The sequence below is a fragment of the Lemur catta genome, chromosome 4 (assembly GCF_020740605.2).
Source record: "Lemur catta isolate mLemCat1 chromosome 4, mLemCat1.pri, whole genome shotgun sequence".
NCBI lineage: Eukaryota > Metazoa > Chordata > Mammalia > Primates > Lemuridae > Lemur > Lemur catta.
This window is the reverse complement of record NC_059131.1, coordinates 37498784-37523798: the sequence shown is the minus strand read 5'-3', so window position 1 is coordinate 37523798 and position 25015 is coordinate 37498784.

The following is a 25015-nucleotide window of genomic DNA, read 5'->3' as shown; positions in this document are numbered from 1 at the left end:
TTAGAAAGTATATTTGTTTCTGGGAGACACTTAAAGGTTCTGGACAGGTGTGCAATACCAGCCTCATGCAACCAGGAATTAAGATAAATCAATATTTGAGCCGGGAAATATGGTTTCAAACCCTTGCTTTTAATATCGATACCAAACCTGTACTACCTTTCCTTCAGGTGCTTGTTTCAGAATATGATGTTCATTGGTGGGGATCTTCCTGAGTCCTTGAATATTTAAAAATTTTCTTTGTGACTTCTTTATATGAGAACAACTTATTTCCATCTCAGATTCTTGGATCACTACTTTTGTTTACCCAACTTTATATAGGTGCTTACATATTAATCAAATGTTAGGAAAAGGAAGTCTTACAACAGCCCAGTGTCTTTGTCTTTATAAGTTAACTTAAAAAGGAAGCTTGACAGGATGTTTGTTGTAATCTCATTTTTTTTATTTCATAACTTCATTCAGATCTGTAGATATGTCTAAGTATTGTTTTTTATAGAATTTGTTTCTCATAATGACTAAACCATTTTTGTCTGTTGATTCAGAGTTCTGTCAGGTATGGAAATTTTTCATCTATCTTTGAATACAGCTTTTATTTTTTTATATCATTTATTCCTATTCATTTAGTCACACCAATTACTCACAGATAGTATTTCTATTTTCTGGCCTTCATAATGACCATCCATCCATTCACTACTTTTAACAATTTAACCTTTAATTGGCATCCTGGGAGTTTTATTCCAGCTTTGTATTGTGAGATACATTTCTTTAGTGGTAATTCTGCATCTAATCCTTCTACTGTAAATATTAATATTATACATTTTAATCAATGTATTCCATGTACATGATTAAATAAATCAATTACTCCAGGATAGTTTACAAAAAAAATGTATCAGTTACCTGCCCCAGCCTTGCACAGTCTTAATCCTGCTCCCACAAAAAAGTCAATGCATTTTAATAGTTTTTGCTTCAGTTCTTTTTATGATTATAAATTCCCTTTGTGTATTTAAATAATACACTGAAATCTTTATTTAATTTTTTATTTCGTAAAGAATATCTCGACTTCATTCTCTGTAGGATGAGGGTATTAATGCAGCTGCTTTTCCTTTGCCTATATTTCCTCCTTTTTCTCCGAAATTCTATATTTTGCATAGTCAGTGTTGCTAATATTTATATTCTTCTCTATAACCATAATTAAATCTTCTATGCATTGTCCACATATTGATGCTAAAAGTTAGAAATCATTAAACAACAACAAATTATTAATTTGGGATGGTTCACAGCAAAGCCAATGAACGTTCTGCTATTTCATTTCCTTTCTTACAGAGCTTTTAGTTTTTTTGATTATATATCTCTATCTCTTCTGCATAACACCTTTATTATATCTTTAAATCATTCCACTATCTCAAACATTCTACTGAAACTGCCCATGGGACATATATTCTTGTTTCATCTATCTCCCTAAGGCCTTGGCGATCCTTTTCCAGTCTGGACTAGTTGACCTCTAGGATCCCAGGTACCTACCATTTGAGAAAGTCTCCTTTTTGTGCTCTTGAAGTTAGTACACAATTTCCTGGTTCCTAAATCTGTCTTGGTTTATTTTATTTTATTTTTCCTTACTGGGGAGAAATCGTCAAGAAATTCCTTAACATAAAGTATGTGGAAGGTATACTTCCTAAAATCATTTTATGTCAAAAAATGCCTTTACCTTGCCTTCATACTTAATTGGCTATATATTGATTGCAATATAAATACACAGAGATAAGAATTATTTCAAGTGACTTTAGAACATAGGATTTGTACTACACAATCCTGTGGTTTAAATTTTATTCTATTTTTACATTATTAATAGGTTTTACATGCTAAATTTTATTGTGCAGTGTAATTATTAGTAGTTATATTGATGTTATCATTTTTGAATCTATTTTATGTATATTAGAGAAAAATGCAAGTTAGAGATAATAGTGTTGTTTTTAGGAGCCAAAAGTTTTAGTATAAAAGAAAGTAGATGTAAGGATAAATTCAAAGAAATTTAGTTAAAATACTGTAATATTACATATGAATTATAAACACCAGTATAGACTCTCAATTATTTTGTTTTATTTTCAAAACTCTTTAATTTCTAGCTTTGTCCTTTTAAAAAGCCTAGAATCAATGACAACACAGTAGCAGTAAGTAGCTTAGCGCTCACTCTTGGAGAAATGTCTGATTCCAGATCTGGGCTGGAGTGTACAGAATTAGGCTGAAATCTCTTGTTCCAGAAAGCAAAGATAATGCACTATGTCAAAAAAATAAGAAACAAACTGAAAGGCTCCCTTTGGTCAAAGGAAGAGCAATTTGAACACCAAAAATATGATGAACACAATGGATTAAAACTGAATATATAAAAAATATGAGTTTAAAATGGTAGAGAAAGAAAAACATGCCTCCGTTGGTGTCATTGGAAGTAACTAAGACAACAACTCTGAGCACTGGTCATTAAAAGGAGAGGCATTATCTTTCCTTTCCCATGTTCACTGTTTTTCAAGATAATCACATGTCTCTGGTTGCTGAGGGAAAAAGTTCCTCTCTGCTGAAGAATCCCAGCTAGAAATGTGGAAGAAATGATATAATAGGAAATTTCTGCGGGATGTGGTGGCTCGCGCCTATAATCCTATCCCTTTGGGAGGCTGAGGTGGAAGATTGCTTGAGACCAGGAGTTTGAGACCAACCTGAGCAACTTAATGAGATTCCATCTCTACAAAAAAATAGAAAAATTAGCCAGGCAGGATGATGTGTGCCTATAGTCCCAACTACTTAAGAGGCTGAGGCAGGAGGATCGCTTGAGCCCAGGAGTTTGAGGTTGCAGTGATCTGTGATGATGCCACTGTACTCTATCTAGCCCAGACAACAGAGCAAGACCCTGTCTCAAAAAACAAAACAAACCAAAAACAAAAGGAAATCTCTGCTTTGCAACTCCTAATAAAAAAAATAGTTAATGTAGGCAATGATCACAAATTAATGAAAACACTGGATAAAAGGTTAAGAGATACTTCATAATGATAGGACTATATTGCCAGCTCACGTATCTGCAAATGAGTCCTACTGTCACTAAAGGTGAGCTAAGCAGCCATGGTGGTCCTGAGATGTGATGCAATGTGACATATCATTGCTGGTAAAGCACCCTTACAAAACAAACAAAATAAAAACCTTGGAACTAAATCTCACCAAGATTCACAGCTACCTTTATTTAGAGAAAATAAATGGAAGTTATAGAAATGACACTGAAAAGAAGCAAATAAATTCTGAATGTGGAATATTACTAATCCAGTTTGTGCAAAAATTCAATAGCATGGGTGAACAAAAAAATAGAAGTGGATGGCCTACAGAATGAATAAAAGAAACTGAAGATATGTAAAGAACAAATACAATGAGTGGAACCTGTTTGAATATTTATTCAAACAAACCAAGTTTAATAAGTCATCTTTGATATAATCATAGAAATTTGATTATACACTAGATATTGAATGACAACAAAAGGTCAGGTATGATAATGACAATAGAATTTTATAAGAAAATGCCTATATTAAAAAAATATTATATATTTAAAAGTGAAATGACTTGCCACTTTGATTTGCTTTAAGATTCTTCAACAAGGAAAAATATAAAAAGAAATAGATGAAGCAAATATTGCAAGATCTTGATAACTGTTGTATCTAGGTGATAGGTACGTGAAGGTTGAGCATATGCCTTTTAAAAAGTTTGATTAAAAACTTTCATAACAAATATTTTTAAAGAGACAATCTTCTTTATTATTTCCATGTTTTCTGGATTTTAAAATTTAATATTCAATTTTATCTTCTTGTACTACATATAAGCTTTAATGTTTAACACTTAATTCTAATTCATTTGTTTTTTTGTTGTTTTTTTGGTTTTTGTGGACAGTAGTAAACGATATTAGCAGAAAATCTAAATTCATCAGTTTGACTCAGTTCAACCAATATTTATTAAGCACCTAATCTTTGCCAGGTATTTGGGATATAAAGATGCACATGAAGATACAGGAGAAATATTAACGATATCAGTTTTCACCCAGTCAATAGAAGTGAATGATTAACTTCTGTCAAGAAAGAATGAGAAACAGCTTCATACAGAATTTATAATCTGAGCTGGGGCTTTAAGAATGAATGAGTAAGGGCTTGTCGGAGGGTGAGTGGAAAATTCCTCACAGAAGAAATGCCAGGGTAAAGGCACAGATTTGTGAACCTAACCTTAAGCTTTAGTAACTATTATTGACTCTGCTAGACAAAGAATGCAAGAGGGGAAACAGTGAGATAAAATAGTAATGTAAGCAATGGCTCTGCTTCTCAGATGCAGAAACTGGGCCATAATTTGTAAGAAATGAAGTAATTGGAAGGACTAAAAGATGGAACTGATTATTCTGGTAAAAGTGTGAAAGGCAGTGGGGAAGAAAGTAGTAAGTGATTGAAATAACCTTGGCAAGAACTGACATGCCTGAACTTTTAGCGGCAAAGAGAATGAAGAAAATAGTATAAATTTATGAGATATTTAATGATTGATTAAAGGAGTAAGAAAATGACTTTGTATACACACGTTTGGTATTATCTTTAGACCATGTTCCCTGGAATTGCCCTGGATTCGATCTTTGCCTGGAAGTCAATTTGTTATCATCATTTGTCATCTAGAGAGGCTGGTAGTTTTCTGGACCAGCAAGGATATTCAAGCTGACCATCAGAACAGAATAGAAAGACTAAAAAGAGACTTACACAAATGTGGTCATTTGTTTTATGAAAACTATTGCACTGTAATACATTGGTGAGATTATGGTTTTATCCATAATTGATGTTTTGTCAATTGGATGACAATAATGTTTTAAACAGAACATATACACATATCCATATGTGCACACATGCACACAAGCACCTCAGCAAACACTCCAAAACAGGAAACATAAAACTATTGAAAAATTGAGCCTAAATAAAATTAAAATACTTGTTAATCAAAAGACACTTAAGAGAGTGAAAAAGTAAAAAAAAATTTAATATTTCCAATATATATAGCAAAGACTCATCCAGATTATAGAAACAACCATAAATCAATACTAGACAATCAAATAATAAAATGGCCAAAAGACTTGAACAGGTATTTCAACAAAAAAGTAAAAGATATACAAATGTAGAATAAGCATATGAAAATGTTATAGTCCAGGTTAATACTACAGTGAGAAACAACTATACAAGCACCTGAATGGTGTATATTAAACAAACAGACACACAAAGATAAGCCAGTAGTAGTAAGCATCACCAAGGATTTGGAGAATGAGAATCCTCATATATAGTTGAAGGAAGTACAAATTGGGGCGGCCACTTTTGTAAGCCATTTGGCAATAGCTACCAAAATTTAGCACATGCATACCCTATGACCTAGGAATTTCACTCCTCAATTTTTGTAGATAGGCATGTATAGGGAAAGAATGTTCCCAGGAGCCATATTGATAAAGTCAAGATTTGGAAACAATAAAATTGAGTTGAATAGGATGGATAAATTGTGAGGTATTCATACCATGGAATACCACAAAACAATGAGGGGGAAAGCACTGTTTCATGTAACATGTATAAATATCATGACTAGAATGCTGGGCAAAAGAAACTAGAACAAAATAATACATTCTGTATGATTCCACTTATCTAAAATTCTAAAGCAGGCATGACTATCTATGGCGATAGATATTAAGTTATGGGTACCCGTGTGGAAGGCAGTGACTGGACAGGGCACAAATGGGGCTTCTAGGATGCTGAAAGTGTGTTTCTTAACCTGTGCAGTGGTTGTATGATGTGTTCACTTTGTGAAAATTCATGAAGATGTGCATACTTATAACTTGTACACTATTCTTTATGCATATATACTTGATCAAAAAGTTTATAATCAGAATTATTTTAGCTCAGGACCTTAGTACAACAAAGAATTATTTGAGAAAAATTGAATCCACCCATGAAATTAGCTATATACAGTTTGCTACGCAACTAACCTTACTAGCCAAGTAGATCCTATCTTGGATGAAGATATATTCATAATTACTAATGTAAACATACTTATCCATATATACATACCTATATACACTGGTATATAGGCAATATGCAATAAATATTATCTATCTTTCAAAGTCCATTTCAAATCAGTACTTTTCCTAGGAAGCCTCTCAGCTGTTGAAATTACATAAATCTGTCTCTTTTCCAAACTTCATCTTTCAATCATTAAAAACTTAATATGTTAAATATTCTGTCTTATTCCTTAGATGTTTCTTAGAGATTAATCTTCCTGTTTTTGGAGGATTAGCCTATACAACTCTGATATTCATATAGAAGAGGAATGTTTGAAAGGATATGGGATGGCTTACAGATTCCCTAGGAAGGGTGGCACAGTGAAAGGTCATGAATCAAGGTAGGCTAAGCGGTATAAACCATAGTCAAAATCATGCCACAGTAGCCTTCTTCACTGCCGCTCCTGCTCTCACTTATTTTTTTAGTTGTAACTAAAAACCTTAGGGATACATATGTATGTGTGTATGTATGTGTGCAAGCACACTTACATACATACATGCACACGTACACCCATACATTCCAAAAACACATTGGAAACCTCTAAATGAAAAAAGTACGTGTGTGTCCATGTGTTCCATGCCAATGTCACATAGTTTAAGGTTTTAGCAACTAAAAGTAGGGATTATAAATGGTTTTTACTTTCTCAACTGTCTATACAAAGTAATTTATGTTTTCTTGTTTTTTTTTTTAATAGACTGCACTGCTTTTTGTTTGCTTGTATGTTTTAATAAAATTTTTACTAGCTCTTTGGAGAAATTGAGTCATTCTCAGAATGACTTCTTCCTATACCAACAATGTATAAATATTTGTCTATATTTTATTCTTAGCAATTTTGTGTATTTATTTTTTTAAGTTTTACTTATTTCTCTACATGATACGTGGTCCGAGGAATAATCTAGCTATATTTTTCTGATTAGCCAGTTGCCTCACAGTAGTTGTTGAATAATCTTTCTGACTGATCTGAATTGCCATTTTTATAAAGTAGTAAACGTGTATGTACATCTAGGGCTCCTATTGGATATTTTTCCCAATTTCATTAGTCTGTAAGTTTATTCCTGTGCTGATATGTCTCCATTTAATTATTTCAACTTTATAATTCAATTTTTTTTCTGGTTGAGCAGATGGTATCTTATTTTTATTGAAATAAGCTCTTTTGTATCTGTGATTTTTTGTATAGTTCCTCACTTCTAATATTATTTTTTTAATTTCTCTCCTTTTTTTCTCAATTATCTGTGCAACTTTTATCTACAGTATTGTTCTTCTCAAAGAACCAGTTCTTAAATTTATTCATCAATTTAGAGTTTTTCTATCTGCTAATTCATGGGTTTTTTTAATGTATTTTTATTCAAACAATGAATATCATCTATTTCAACAAAGTCTATCTACCCTCAGACTTGGAGGTAGATAAGGGATGGTTCTAATTTGTTAAACCTTAAATATGTTCTTCCCTAACTTTTTTATTTGGTTTATGCTAAATCTACCTCATAAATTGTCTTCCCCCAAGGTCAACTAGCCAAACTCCACCCTCCTTCATGGCCCATTCTACATGCCACAGTGAGGCTATCCTTCTCTTCTTAGGCTGAATCCATTTAGAACAATCGTCTGTCCTTACGCATACAATATTGTTTCTTAGTCTGGGATTTTTGTATTTCTCTAGCGTCCTCTCTCCTGGTAGATTGAATTTATTGGCAATAGGAATTGAATTCCAAAACAATTTAGCACAGTAGTCAACAAACAGGTGTTTTTTTGTTTGTTTGTTTTTTGATGATCCATTTACAAGCATATATTAATCTACTTATTTCATTTATTTAGTCACTTATCATTTGATGCAAAAGAGATACAATAATAAAATATGTTAACAGTAGGTTAAAAAGTGGGATCAGAAGGAAACACTTATACACTGTTTATGGGAATGTAAATTAGTACAACCTGTATGGAAAATAGTATGGAGACTCCTGAAAGAGCTAAAAGAAGGCTTACCATTCAATCCAGCAATCCCACTACTAGGTACCTACCCAAAGGAAAAGAAGTCATTATGTCAAAAAGGCACCTGTACCCAAATGTTTATGGCAGCAAATTCATATTTATGAACATATGGGATCAACCTAAGTCCCCATCAACTGATAAGTGGATAAAGAAAATGTGGTATACATACACATACACACACACAACACACACACTCACATATACACATACCATGGAATACTACTCAGCCATAAAAAGGAATAAAATAATATCTTTGCAGCAACTTGGATAGAACTGGAGACCAGAATCCTAAGGGAAGTATCTCAGGAAGGGAAAAACAAATACCCCATGTTCTAAACGATGGGCATATATGGTTGTACAAAGTGGTATAATGGACACTGGAAACTAAGAAGGGGGGAGGGTAGGAGATGGGTGAGGGATCAGAAATTAGCCATCAGGTACAATGTACACTATTCGAGTGAGGGTACACTAAAAGCCCTAACTTCACTGCTATACAATTCACCAATGTAACAAAAAACACTTGTATCCCCTAAATCTATCAAAATGAATAAATAAATAAATAAAACAGAAAAAAGGATCAGCAAAAATACAAATTAGTCAGACCCAGTAAAAAAAAAAATTGAATGGAATTTTAGAGACAAGGGGACTACATTTCACAAATACAAGGCATAAAATTTAGTTTGCGGCATCTCAAAGCAAAAATTGACGCATGCTTAGCATTCGTCAAGAAGACTGTAGTCTATTTAGTGTATGTTGCTTTGTACATGGAAAAGCACATGTGTATAAATTGAAATCCTTGATCTTGAGGGTCTTATAGCAAGGAGAACAATGGGGTAAATACTTTAGAAAAAGAAAACAAAGAGATCTAAAATAAGGGCAAGTAAGTGTCCCAAGGCAACAGAGAAAATAAGTCATTCCTGGCTAAGTTGGTGGTAAACCTATCATGGATCATGTAAGTACATTTTCACGTGAATCTCTAGGGAAAGTTCAACCTCAGAGAAGTTGAATATTATGGTAAGAATATTCCTGATAAGAACAATAACAAGAGTCCTGTTAAGAAGATGAATTACATCTTTTATATTCTGAAAAGGAAGAGTAATTACAATAGTAATTGAGTCTGAAACTTAGATAAGCAAAGCTGTAACATCATCCATTTCTCATTCCAAAAATTCTAAAAGAATGAGGAGAAAGAGGATAGTTGTTAAAGGTTTAATTTGTGTGGGTTATGTCATGAAGTCCCACGGACAGGACAATCTATGCAAAACTCAGTATTTTATGATCCTGCTTCATGTCACCCTCATGGTAAACAAAACATCTAACTTTAATTTTCCTAATGTTTTCCAATGAGAAATGAAGGTATTTGGTGGAGCCAAACAGTTAATTTACCACCACATGCAGGAGTATTTTATTTTCAAAGTGTTTGTAGTTTTGTAACCATAATAGGTTTGTTACTTGATGTGCAGGGAGTTAATATACCCAGACACAAGTGTTGCAGCAGAAAAAGAGTTTAATAATCATAGGGCAGCCAAACAAGAAGATGGGAGGAAACCTTGAATCCACTTCATAGAGAGGTTTGGGGATAGGGGTTTTAAGGGGTCTAGTTGGGGACTGAAGTATGGGGATTGTGGATTGGTTGAGAAGTGAGGGGTGAAGTCATAGGACAGGGAGATAAAAAAAAACCCTGCCTTCTTGTGCTGAGCCAGTTCCTTGGTGGGAGTCTTCAGACAGGTTGGCATCAGCCACTCTGCTGGAATTCAGAATCTGAAAAATATTTTAAACAATTCTTAAATAAAAAGGTCTTATGATTCCCAGCCTCAGAGATTCTATCTATAGGAACAACATGGGGAACAGGTAGCAGGTTATCGGCATGCTACTTGACTCTCAGTTAACAGTTGCAAGGAATTGGGTCTAAGTGCACCAGTGCACCCTAGATAATGCCTAAGTATAATTCTTTCTAAAGCCTGGCTTGTAATTCTTGTTAACCCTCTGAGGGCAGTTTCAGTTTATCTGTATTCAACAAAAGGTCATAAAACATTAAAATAAATAATCTTGTATACCAAGATTTCAGTTAGCTACGAAGTCAGATGAGACTCTTGGGTGTTTAAAACCCAGAAGTAAAATGGTCCTTAATGTCTAAGTGGAAAAGCTTTGAGAATAGTCCAAGGAGCCCTTTTAGCAATGCAAATGTGGATAATAAGATGCTAAATCTGAATGACAAGTCTTTTGCCTGAGTATATATACTGGTTTTGTGTTCTTGAATGAAGTATCTTCATTGTTTGCTGCCTCTTCATGGAATGTTAAGCATTCAGAGCAATTTATGAAGCCATAAACCTGCAAGATTTCTTTTCCTGCTTAAACTAAGGCAAGGCAATCTTTATTTTTATTTGCCTAGACAATACCACTGAAGTCGGTTTATCATTGACTGAAGTGACCATAGTCATTCCCTCTGGGATACTGTTATAATGATCCTTTCTATTTTTATTTTCTACTTTACTGTTCTGCTAAAATCAATATTTGAGGCTTCATTAAATTGACAACTGAATCTGAAATGCATTTACTATCATTCAAAATGCAAATGACTATTTGGTGTCTTTAATTCTAAAAAAAAGTAAACATGTCAGTGATATAATAAATGTATATGTTTATTCTGAAATTTTCTACTCAGCAGGTTTCTTTATACTTCTGTAGATAAGTCTTTTATATGAACATAAATTTGAAACTATATTCTCTGATTTAGTTTGTTACCATTATTTTTTCAAAAAGTAAAAAAAAATAATAAAATTACAAAGGAGTCAACACTGATGATAAATGAATTATGCTTTTTATAGTCATGCACATCACTTAAATTTGTTCCCAGCTTTCCTGCCATCCGTGTGAGTTTGAACAAGGAATCCTAAGAATACAAGGTGAGAATTTGCCTGATTTGTCACCACGCAGCTTAGTTCTGTCATTTTCCACATTAATAGAATTTTGTGACTGAGTGACCTTGTTAAGATAGCAATACGTTTTCTGCCTTATCAGTAACAATCTTCTAAATAGGAAAAGCGAGGATTAAAAAAAAATCATGGTTGATTTCACCCCATTTTTTTCTCTTACTTTAGCAAAAGAAAACACAATTTGCATTGTACCATAATGCAACTACCACCATAAAAGAAAAAACCTACTTTGAGTGCTGAAAATCTAAGATGTTGAAATGGAGGAATAAAAATCTGTTGTCCAACAGCACAATCAGAGGGAGACATCTGGATCTTTGACAAAATGTTTACAATAGAGAGGGTAATGCTAGAAAAAAATTTTATGTCAGACAGAGAAAAATGGAATTAGGAGACCTCTAAAGATTACTATGAGAAAATGAGTTATAATAAGATGGCTAAAAGTTATTTCATTTTATCTTTAAATCTTTGAACTTATGTATGTTAGTTTGGGTTAATTCCTCAATAGCACATCAGTCGATTCTGGCTCTATGATTTAGTATCATAGAGGTGGTCTCTTAACCAAAAAGTGTGCTAAATTTAGCAGGAAAGAACACAATTTGCTAAAGGCAGACCATGAAGCCCACAATAATTTGACCTCATCAGCAGCTGGGAACTTTTGCCCTTGAAATAGGTAAATAATCTTTATTGGGAATAAGAAGCCTGAGTTTCATTTGATGTCTCATCTACTCAATCCTGACCAGTCTTCACTATCAGATCCCTATGTTCTCTGGAAAATTTTTGCAACTAGATTTTCCTCTAATTACCATTCATTTAGTTAATTCATTAGTTCTCAGGACGCTTATTCATTTCTTCATCCCAAAGTTTCTTTATGTTTTACTAGCATCCTTAAAACAACCATATTTCTAATTCCCTCTTCATTCATGCATCCTCATCCATACCACCATGCTTCCTTCTCCACCCTGGCTATGTAGGCCCCCATCCAGCTTTTCAGTTTAAGCTTCCATAGGAGAATAAAGATTTCTTTTCCTCGCCCATCACTAAGTTCATGGCTGAGGCATCGATAATCAGATAGATTAACAAAAGGAAAGCATGCACATTTATTTAATATAAGTTTTATGTGACACAGGAGACCTTAGGAATGAAGACCTGAAGAAAGAGGTAAAGTTGTATTAAATATATCATTATGCTTAGGTTTGATGAAGAGGTGAATAGTCATAGAGAAGTAGACTTGAACAAAAGAACTATGACCTAATGATAATAAACTGAGGTGAGGGGATTTGGCAAGGCTTGTGTCTTCAGAGATAAGGAGGTTCCTTTGCTTGAGGTTTAGGGAGGGCCCCTCTCAGATAAGGGTCTTATGACCTGCCTCAGGGGAGAAGAACAAGGGGCAGGGGAGAGTGGCCTCTCTGTTTCCCCTGTTTTCTCAAATGCCAAGGTGTCGTATTTTAGGGAAATGTGTATTGAACCCCATCATTTCCACAGTTTCTTTTCACTCTAACAGCAAATACTCTAAAATCCCAATAGGGTGGATAGCAGGTCACAGGAAAAACAAAGCTGAAATGTAATTTTGTTTGCCTAAACAGAATAATAGACCAGATATCAGTCTGATATATGCTTTCAAAATTTGTTTCAGAAGACTCTGGCTCTACTTCCTTTTCTTTTGTTCCTTTGAGAGAGGACTGAAGTGTCTCCCACTGATCACCATGAGGCTAGCATAGAGCACTTCTACTTTATGAGAGCATGAGAGGATCACTGTGTTAGTTTGCTAGGGCTACTATAACAACATGCCACAGACTGGATGCCATAAACCTGTGGTCCCCAACACCTGGGCGGTGGACTGACCTCTTTGATTTAACAATAGAACCTAAGACCCCCATTCCAGTGAGGATCTTGCCCTACATCCAGAAGGAATAGTGCATGCTCAGAGAGGCCAAGAAGAATCTAGACAGGCAGGCTTTTCTGGTTTTTTTCACTCAGTCTATTAGCATTAGATCATATTCTTTTTGTTCAATCGTATTTTCACAGAACTGTCCATACTTTGCTGAAGTTAAGCATAAAAATGGATAATTTCCTTTGTATCTTTGGATCTTCATTCTGAAGATTCCTGTATATATATTTTAAATAAATTTGTATCCGTTTTTTTTATTAAGCAATCTGCCTCATGTCAATGACTTTTTGGTGAACCTTTAGGGTACCAAGGGCCTTGGTCCCCACAACAAACACCAAACCTGAAGCATACCTCTCGCTCTTTAAGGAACCCTCTTTAAGGGACCTTTCCTGCATTTCAGAAAAGTCCACCTTTTTAAATTGATATATTAGACTACTTAAACAGATCCCTGCCATAATTGATCTGGATCATATGAAAAGACACTGGTAAAAGCCTAAAGAGTAGAATTATTTGAAAAATTTTATTAGCAATACCAGTACATGGCATGATTCTTCTGATTTTACAGCAAATAGCCACTTTTCTACAGTGAGGTGATAAACACCACTTTAACCTCAGACATAGAAGCTGATGAATAACTATTCATGGAAGGAATGAGTGAATCTCATGTGGATGTAATAGAAAAGTCACCTTCTCTGCAGACAACAGATGAACTCAACCCTGCCCTCACACTGACAATATGGCACCTGGTAGTTCCTCCTTAAAGAAGTTTCCTCCTCCATGTAACCACAAAACAAAGGACTTTGGCTCTGATGTTTTCCATTCAAATAGCCCATTAATCCTGATCCCTGCCAATCCTTTATGATTTATACAATTCCTCTTATTCCACATAGTTTACACAATCTATCTCTTAAACTCAGTAAGCTCACATAGAGCATGGATTCTTATTGGGAACAATGTCACCCCTAAAGGAGCAAACATGGGAGGAGGGCAAAGATAACTTTATGTATAGAGCAGAATGCAAAAATAAATATACAATGTTGGGAGGGACCATTAGGGAACAAAAAGCCTAAGACAGCAAAAAATCTGCTTTCGGAGGTGATGATGAAAAAAAAAAGAAAGAAAAGGTTGAAAACCAGTGACACAAAGCATTGACATGTTTCCTAGGCACAGTACCTTTTAAACATCAGACACCAAATATCAACCCCTCAACCCTGTACCCTCTCCCTCACCCTCCTCATGTAGCCCTGTTCCTCGATCTTTTGCTCATTTCTTTTGGTTTATTAAAGATGAATATTATAAAGGAGCATTGGATGCCTTTAAATGGAAGTTTTCTTAGTATATGTAAGTGTTTGTTTACAAAAAAGGCCAGGCGCGGTGGCTCACGCCTGTAATCCTAGCACTCTGGGAGGCTGAGGCGGGCAGATCGTTTGAGCTCAGGAGTTTGAGGCCAACCTGAGCAAGAGTGAGACCCCGTCTCTACTAAACATAGAAAGAAATTATACGGACAGCTAAAAATATATATAGAAAAAAATTAGCCGGGCATGGTTGCACATGCCTGTAGTCCCAGCTACTCAGGAGGCTGAGGCAGGAGGATTGCCTGAGCCCAGGAGTCTGAGGTTGCTGTGAGCAAGGCTGACGCCACGGCACTCTAGCCTGGGCAACAGAGTAAGACTCTGTCTCAAAAAAACAAAAAACAAAAAACAAAACAAAAAAAAACAAATAATTAATGATGGGTGGCAGAATAAATCAGAGGGCAGGAAAAACATCTAAAGTTTTAGGGTGTGCCTCAAATGGAAGAAGAATTTAAGAAGAAAATGACTTAGTTCTATTTCAATATTAGGAAAATGATAAAAAGATTTGTTTTTATGAGAAGTATTTTACATAATCCAAGGTGATGATTTTCTAAGCTCATATTGTTTTAATTACGTCAATGACCTTTGTGATATATACATGGAGAAGCCAACTGACATAGAAGGCGAGACCCATTCAAAACCTTCACTAAGAATACTATAAAAACTAGAAAAGCAAACAAATACTGTTGACAACAACCACTCATTCCTAGGAAGGAAATGAAATAAATCCAATCCCAATGTAGTAATGATATTTATAGATTTCATTCAGTAAAGGGGCCCAAATCAGAGTAAGGTCATATCCCTCATCTGTTTGTTTTGTTTTTAATTTTCTAATAAGAAACAAAGAAAACACATCTCAAGGACTTTTTAAAAAATTGTATTTGCCTAGGTTTGCGTTTTTTGTTAGTTTTTTTTTTTCCTTAAAGGAACCAAGTTTCTGACGACTTATATAGTAGACTTAAGAATCAACCCATTTAGTCTCAATCTTTTTTTTTTTATATTTTTTATTTATTTTTTTGAGACAGAGTCTCACTCTGTTGCCCAGGCTAGAATGAGTGCCGTGGCGTCAGCCTAGCTCACAGCAACCTCAAACTCCTGGGCTCAAGCGATCCTTCTGCCTCAGCCTCCCGAGTAGCTGGGACTACAGGCATGCGCCACCATGCCCAGCTAATTTTTTCTATATATATTTTTAGCTGTCCATATAATTTCTTTCTGTTTTTAGTAGAGACAGGGTCTCACTCTTGCTCAGGCTGGTCTCGAACTCCTGAGCTCCAAGGATCCGCCCGCTTCGGCCTCCCAGAGTGCTAGGATTACAGGCGTGAGCCACCGCGCCCGGCCCAGTCTCAATCTTAATAAAAACCTAAGAAGCAAGGTCTGTGGCTTCTTAGAAATCTAAACGGTTCATCATGAGCCACTCTGTTTGTCAGCTGTCACTTGGAAATGAGCAGCAAGTGAGGTTGTTTAAAGCTCAAATGCTGTGGCCAGTGCATCTGTCTTCCTAGGCAGCTCTAATCCTGCCTGGTCCACTGGCTCTACCTTTATGAGTTCTTTTGATTGGTAATTGAGAGAATAAATCTTTGAAGAACTCATATGAATGCAAATATATAAAGATTTCAATAATAAAATACCTACCAAAGTATTTTGTGCAGTCACCTTTCAGGACTTGGCCATTCAATTCATTTTGCTAGACAAAAGTTTGCGATTGGGATTCAAGTATAGAGTTTTTGTGCTTGTTTTTGTTTTTCTGATGTGTAGTTAGGCAGTTTCAAATTTTTATTTTCTGTGCCAAACTAGGAGTTATCCATGTTTGGGTAGGGACTCGGGGGAAGGAATCCTTAAAGACTTGAAACAAAAGTTACATCCACCTAAGTGGAAAGCTACAGGGAGAATCAAATTCTTAATATGTGAGACATAAGGGATGATAGGGAAAGGTTAATGATATTAGGGTTATTTAACCTGGGGAAAAAACAAGACGAATTATTGATTTCCTTAGAACATTGCTTTCATTAAAACACTTTCTTGCTCTAGAATCATAAACAGATCCTGGTTACCCAAAGGCTAAGAGGCAGGAATTGAGTAGACATTCAAACCCTACAAAATCAGGCTACTAACTTTCCTTTGAATTCATTTCTCATGTTTTCTTTATGATATCCTACTATTCCCATTCTCTACCCACCTAAGAGATGGTTTCAGTCATTATTCCTTATTATCCCTAAGGAGAACCATATAATATCAAGTTTAATACTAACAATAGCAATATTGACAATAATAACTATTATGTACTGAGCATTTACCATGTGCCAGAGAATGTTTTAAGCACTTCATACTTTGCAATTATTAATTCTCATTCTCAAAATAGTACCACAAAGTAACCATAGTGATGCTCATTTTATATTTTAGGAAACAAAGGCTCAAGAGAAGTTAGATACATTGCTTAAGATCACAAGCTGTAAGTGACAGAATTGAAAATCAAAACCAGATCTATTTAACTCCAAAGTCTGTGTTCTATCCGCTGTACCATGCTGCCTTCTCAGTGACTACACAATGGAAAAATAGTGTTATGTACAAAGATTTTGGTAGCAAAATGATTTATAAAAATAATAAATGTGAGGTTATTCAAAGGTAAAATTATGTATGTAGTGTTAAATAAAACTATGGTAGATATACTTGATAAAATAAAATAAATGCATAATTAACATGCAAAATGATTTTATCATGCAATATTAAATTTAAAAATCCACAATCAAGTCTACTTGCTTGAAAATATGCTTTTAAAAATGTCCTGTATAAGTCTGGAATCAACTAATCTAAAACATCAAGAGTGGCCGGGAGGGAATGTTATAATTAGAAGTAATTTTTATTGTTCTTTCTATCTTAAATGTATTTCTATTTGGTAAGGATTTATTACTCTTATTATAATTATTTCATAAATATAGTTAGATAGCATATGGATTTCTGGTGTTAGAAATAAAGTTACGTTTTACCGTAAAAATCATCCTCCATCATCCTTTGTCCATCTGCTTTCTTTCCTCCACAGTATTTCCTTTCTGCCCAGCTCTCTACTCTGTTTCAAGGCCCAACACAAGTTTCATTCCCTCCCAGACCCTTGTCTTGGCCTCCTTTTCCCATTGCACTTTTTCACTCTTGGTCTTTATACAGCCTGGAATTGTTGTTACCTGCTTCTTGCATGTATGTTTTATTTCCCTAAGGTATAATTCAGTGTCTCGTGAACCTCAATAAATGTGTCAATGGTTTAATTAATAAAAGCCTCTAACATTCTTCTTTCTAGTAGAACAGCCAGATTGTCTTCATCTTTATTGAATCAAGAACAAGAAAATTAGACCTAGTATTCACACGAGGAAGAAGATTTAACATTGGTCCCTCAGAAATATTTACTGACATTAAAAGGTGTTCTCACTGGTGTAAGTGACCAAGTACATTTAGGATTTACCACACTGGAAAGCTTTACTAATTATTGGGCTTGGAGGATATAGCCTTTGGTGAAGGCCATAATTATGCTAAATGAAGCAGGAGTGGTTGCAGCCAAGTCAAGTTCCTGGCTAAACAGCTGAGACAATTGAAAAGTTGAATGCTTGGTGGCAGTAGCAAGAGGAGCAGTGCCCTCACCAGAGCACTTCTGTGTTGTGCTGGCTCTTCAGTAATAAAAGCAATAGCTGACACTTACTGAGAGCTAACTATTTACAAGGTATGTCCTAAGATTTTTTCTTTTACGCACTTACAGGGTTTCTCAATCTCATCACTGTTGAGCTGGATGATTCTTTGGTGAGTGTGTTGGGGATGTCCTGTGCATTGTAGGATGCTTACCAGCATTCCTGATCTCTACCCACTACACTAGATGCCAGTAGTACCCTTTCAGCTGTGATAATCAAAAATGTCTCCAGATGTTGCCCAATGCCCACAGGAGACAAAGTAGCCCTTGGTTTAGAATCACAGTACTAGCTTATTCAATATTCACAACCACCCAAACATAGGGGCACCAAGCTAAATTCTCCAGGCTTCTAGAAGATTCAGTTCAATCTCCTTTTCATGACTGTAATAGTGGGGTCTAAATCAATTTTTGTGTAAATCTGTTAGTTCTGGTTTCTGCTGTTAGAAAACTGAAACCTACCTGCTAGAATTTCTTTATTTCTTTTTTTAATTTCAAAGTATTATGGAGGTCCAAACATTTTTGGTTACATGGATCACTTTTATAATCCTTGAGTCCTGGTTGTAATGTGTCCATCACCCAGATAGTGTTCATTGTACCCGTTAGGTAAGTTTTTGCGATCCTCCCTTCTCCCTTCCCCCTGTTTGATTTCTGTGCACATGTGTGCTCCTCAGTTAGTCCCAATTTAATAGTGAGTGCATGTGGTGTTTGTTTTTCCATTCTTTAGATACGTCACTTAGGATGTTGGTCTCCAGTTCCATTTAAATTGTTGCAAAAGGGATTAATTCATCCTCCTTCATAGCTGAGTAGTATCCCATGGTATACATATACCATGTTGTATTAATCCACTCGTGAATTAATGGGCACTTGGGTTGATTCCACATCTTCGCAATTGTGAATTGTGCTGCAATAAACATTTGAGTGCAGGTGTCTACTTGATAAAATGACTGCTTTTCCTTTGGGTAAATACCCAGTAATGGGGTTGCTGGATCAAATGGTAGTTCTACTTTTAGTTCTGTGAGGTATCTCCATACTGTTTTCCATAGCAGTTGTACTAATTTGCAGTCCCCCCAACAGTGTATAAGCATTCCTTTCTATCTGCATCCATGCCAGCATCTATTATTTTTGGACTTTTAAATAAAAACCATTCTAACTGGGATAAGGTGATATCTCATTGTGGATTTGAATTGCATTTCCTTGATAATTAGTGACTTTAAATGTTTTCCCATATGTTTATTGGCCATTTGTCTATCTTCTTTTGAAAAGCTTCTGTTCATTTCTTACCCCTCTTAATTCTATTCTCTGGAATCTCAAAGTAGTTGCTGTTTTCCCTTAGAATATCTGGGTCTTACATGATCAGAAGTCTGGTGTGAAGGTGACATTTCTGCATGGGAGTTAGTAGCTTAGGAAAGAGAAGTGGTTTTTCTCTGTTTATCCAATCCAGTAAGGTAATTTCCAAGCTTAATTAGCTGTCTTGGCTGACAGTGGGGCCAGTTCTTCTGTAGCCCTCATTAAACCATTCTCAGTAAAATAGAAGATTCTATTGTCCTCCTTAATGAGGCAACTTCACACCCCATTTTCCCAACAGTAGGTCAGAGGAAATCTCTCTTTTTTCCCTTACATGTGTGGTTGGCAGGTAATTGGATAGTTAGTCCATCCCTTGACTGAGATCTCCCATGAAGAGCCTACTTTGTTCTTTGACACATGCACTTTCTCTGTGGGCATCACCTTAGTAAGTGCCTACCCACCTCTCAGAAATCTCACATTCAGTTATAAAATCAGGCATATGCCTGCTCAGAAGCTGTAGGGTGAACATAAAGACCACCACTTTAAAACATATTGCACGCAAATCTCCTCCAAGAGCTTGTATTTTTTTATGGCCGTAAGGCCATGTGGTTAGTTAACAACATGGGCTTACAGTCAGGCTAATGGGTTCCAATTCCTGCCCCAGCCCCTTCTGACTGCTTAGCCTGAGAGAATTTTTCTGAACCTCTCATTGTCTCAGTCATTTCATTCATAAAATAGAAGTGATAATGTATAAGGTCATTGTGAGAAGGAAATCAGATGAGAACACCAAGAACTTAGTACACATACAGAAAATAATAGTTGTTATCATTATTGTCATGTAATTACATCGTTTTCCCCAGCTTACAGATATTTGCTGGTCATAACTTTCTCCATATGTGCTATATACAAGCTTCCTCAAATTCTGTGAATTCTGTTTCCTAGGACTACCCCGTCTATGGTTTCAAATGTGTATGCATCATTGTCCGAGTCTTGGGCTTTACTGTATTTTTCTGCAGTCTATGCAATTACAAAGGAAGGCAGGTATTATGGGGGATGAAGCCACAATGCAGGAAGGACTTGAGCAGGAATACAAGGCCTGTGACATCTGGTTGGGTACTGTTCCCTGATACCTCATCACAATATTGTACTTGTCTCGTTATGATATTTTTTCATAAACATATCTTTTTCATTATGTGTTAAATGAGAAGGTTGAACTAGAGGGTCATTCAATGTTTCTGACACCTCTAACCATCTGTGAACTTATTTCAAGTGAGCCAAGACCCCTGTATAAGAGAGTAGACAATTGGCAATGAGGTCATCATTAAGCCAGACCAGGTGAAAGAGAAGTCAGAACCAGATGTAGCTGAATGCGGGAAGCCTTCAAGGATATTTCACCATGCCACGGGCATGACTCTTTCACCCTACTCTTTATAATCAGTGACACCAAATGATTCCTGCCTCCATACCTGCTCAACTCAGCATTACCAGTCTGACTCAGCTTTCCAACATTGGTGTTTCTCTCATTGACTAAAGCCTTCATTTCCAATTCCCTCAATCTCTGTGTAACTCACCACTATCTATTATGTGGAATATTTTGTTTCTGGCTGTCGTAGCCCTGGACTGGCTTTCAATTCTGACATGCTTTCTACCTCTGAACTCTCTGAGGTGAGAAAACTCCAGAATCTATCCACTAATTTCTAGGAACTATAAGAGCTTGTCTCTTTGTTTTTCTAGTCTCTGGAAATTTACTTGATGAGATTTTTAATCTAAATATTATTTATTTCCCAGGATGTCCTAGTATTGGTTCAACTGTATAACCCCCAAGTCTTTGTGTAGAAATATCCAGAGGAATCATTCTGGGCCTGGACTCTGGCTATCACCAAGTTTGAATGGCTGCAGAATACCAACTTCCCACTTAAGGGAATAGAGGGCTTCCCCCTATTGAATCTTTAGGGTTTATTGTATTCTCTGATTAGAAAGAATGACACGTGTGGAAGAAAATGTCCTTTACCAGAGGTGGATGAGAAGCCCCATCCACAAACATGAAAACAGTAAACAATGGGCTGATTGTCATCCTTTTAGAGGGAGCCAAGGGCCACAGACCAGATTATAAAACTGCAAGAATTTTGTAAAATTTCTAGAACCTTTGTAACTTTCCTGGTAACGCTATTTTTGCTATTACCATCTGCTTCCCATAGTGATTAGTACTAAACTTCTTAAAATAAAAAGGGTCTGTGTGCTTATCTTCAGGACATTAAGAAAGAGAAAACAGAAATTTGGCTTCTTATTCTGCAGGCAGTCTTGCTAGCAGAAAAACTCAAAAAGGTAGAGTGGGTGTTAACAACTTCCAAAGGAGAGGAAAGTGGATTGATTCCTTGCAGCCTATGAAAAGGGAAAGAAAAGTGCAGACTCCATCAAGGCCTGAGAAGGGATGTGGAACTAGATAGAACAAAGTCCTTTATGAGATTTCCTCAAAATCAGCTCTGGAAATTTACCTAAAGGCAGACAATTCTCTGGTAAAAATGTTCTTAAAGATGACAGTTAGGAGCTGGTCTTTCAGAGACCCCTTGGGATGAGAGTATCTACCTTTTTATTTAGGACATGTTGGTGGGAATCTTTCTCCTGAGAGACAGTAACAATCTCTGGGAAATACACTAGACTGCATGTCAAGGAGATTTAAGTTCAACTTTGAATCAACCTTTCACTGGTCTTATTGTACAAATAAAAGTTTGTAAATTTGACTTCATCAAAATTGAGAAGTGTTCTTTGAATGCACCATTAAGAGAAATGAAAACAAAAACCACAGACAGGGGAAAAAAAATTGCAAGGCATATATCTGATAAAAGATTTGTATCCAGAATATATAAAGAGCAACTCTAAAATCTCAGTGATGAGGCAAAATAAATAATAAATGGGCAAAAAAAAGGTCTACCACTACTTCATGAAAAAAGATGTATAGCTGATAAATAAGCACATGAAAAGATGCTTAGTATCAGTAGTCATTAAGGAAAATCAAATTAAAACCTCAATGAAATACCACCTATCAAAATGTCTAAAATTGAGATTGACCATATCAAAAGTTAATGAGGGTGTAGAGAAACAGAATGTTCATACATTACTGATGGAAATGTAAAATGGTAAAACCAGTTTGGAAAAAGTCTGGCACTTTCTTAAGAAGTTACACGTATTTCGACGCATTGATCCAGCCACTCTACTCCCCCAGGTGTTTACCTGAGTGAAACAAAAGCATGTGCTTACAAAAAGACTTTTATAGAAATGATCATAGCAGCTTTACTTGTAAAGCTAAAGATTGGAAATAACCCAAATATCTATCAACAGGAGAATGGATAAACCAATGTGGCCTATCCATATAATTGAACACTACTCAACAATAAGAAGAAATAAACTAACGGTACATGCAAAAACATGGATGACTCTCAAGATAATTATTCTAAAAAAAAGAAGACAGACCCCAAAAGCTACATACTTTATGATTCTATAATTCCATTTTTATACAGTTTTAGAAAATGCAAATGAACCAATATTGACAGCAGATCAGTTTCCTGGGAACTGGGCTTCAAGAGAGGAGGAGTTGGCTTAGGTGGGGGATGTGAAGGTGATGAAAGGGAGGAATGACAAAAAATGAAAAAAATATTGTTATAATGGATATATTCCTTATCTAGATTTTGATAACAGTTTCATCATTATTCATCAAAACTTCTCATACTGTACTATAGAAATTGTATAATAAACTATATATAATAATAAACTATAAATATATAGTTTATTTATAATTTACTTATATAACTATAAATTATATCTCAATAAAGCTGTTTTAAAAAAAATCAGTAGGCTTGCTCACACTCAAAGAGGTTATCAAAAGCCCAAGGGAATTAATCAATGCATTCAATTGGGGCTTTATTCTTTTTTTTTCCAAGTTTTACTGTTGTGATAATCCTCCATCTTTAACCAGTTGTTAAGGCTTTAAGGAAAATATGCCCAGTCAAAAACTTTAACCATAGGAATAACTTAAAAATCCTGATAAGCCCGTTCTATTGAAATTTACCCCAAAACAACATGATTAGAGACAGAAATTCCAACTTCAACAAATGCGTATATTTGTAACTCCAAGTCATATTGAAGATTTGACAAAATGGCAAGTGATCCAACATTAGAGAAACAGTACAATAGGCTAAGAACAAAGATTTTAGGGCCATATTGCCTGAATTCAAAATTTTGTACTGCCATTTACTAGCTCTGTGACTATGCACAAGTCATCTTGTGCTCAGTTTCCCCATTTGTAAAATGGGGTAATAATATTATAGATTGTTATGATTTTGAAGTAAGTTCCATTTGCAGAGTGCTTAAAGCTACACTAGCAGATAGTAAGTACTATTTAAATTTTCTTTTAATGAATATTTTAAAAAGATCTATTCTAAACAAAACGGTTGCTGATGGGAATAATAAAAGCAAGGCCAGTCAGGATGGATGGCATAGGTGATAAGGCTATAAAAATAAGGGGCTTAGTTGAAAGTTCATGTAAGAAATCAGATATGTGGTTACCCCTTTCCCACCCTGACTCTTGCCAGGACATTGTAGGTTTGTTTTCTAGATAAACAAAATCTGAGAGGCTCTAAAGACAAATATATTAGGCTTGAAATGAGCAAGGATGTGCAGTTGGACTGAAATGAGGGGGAAAAATGAAAGGTGTCCACTGAATATTGTCTCTGAAGACCCTTCTCCTACTGTTCCACAATACCTTCCAGGCAAGCAAGCTCACGCAATCTAACTGAGAGGGCAGGGAATGCTTCTCCAGAGAAATTGAACCACCATGAAGATAAGCTATTTGGGCAGGTCTAATGATAAGCCAGTGGCTATTAAATGTTCTTACAAGTAAGGTCCACCAAAGAGAAGTTCACTGTCCATCCAGAGCTCCAGTGATTGTTAATTTTAGGTGAAACTTGACTGGACCAAGGAATACCTAGATGGCTGGTAAACTGTCATTTCTGGGTGTGTCTATGGGGGTTTCCAGAGGAGACTGGCATGTGAGTTGGTGGATGAGTGGGGAAGATTTGTCCTCAATATGGTGGACACCATCCAATCAGCTGGGGGACCAGATAGAACAAAAAAGACAGAAAAAGGCAAATTTACTCACTCTCTCTCTCTCTTTCCTAGAGCTGAGACACTTTCTTTTGTCTTTGGACATCAGAATTCTAGGTTCTCCTGTCTTTGGAATTCTGAGACTTGCACCAGCAGCCCCTCTGGGTTCTCAGGCCTTTGGCCCCCAGCTGAGAGTTACACCATCAGCTTCCCTGGTCTAAAGTTTTGGGACTTGAACTGAGACCAGCTTCCCTGGGTCTCCAGCTTGCAAATGGCCTATTGTGAGACTTCTCAGCCTCTCTAATATCATTCCAATTTCCCTAATAAATTCCCTCTCATCTCTCTCTCTCTCTCTCTCTCTCTCTCTCTCTCTCTCTCTCTTTCTCAAGCTAAATAACAAACAGAAAAGCTCTGTAAAAGAAAAAGATATTTATTTAGAAGTAGAGCATTGCAATGGGAATATACATCCCATAGTAAACTACATGTATCTTCAAGGAGATAAAGGAAGACAAAGGTTTTTACAGAAAAAAATGAGGAGGATTACTTATTAGTTTGAAATGATTATCTTTGGCTACAAAGATCACTGGCAAGAGTGATGCTGGTCTGAGATTGGATGGGCAGTTACTGGGCCCCCAGATATTTTTGCAGAAGTATTTTTTAAGTAAGGTTGCAATGACCTTTGGGGAAGATTTTGCAGAGATTGT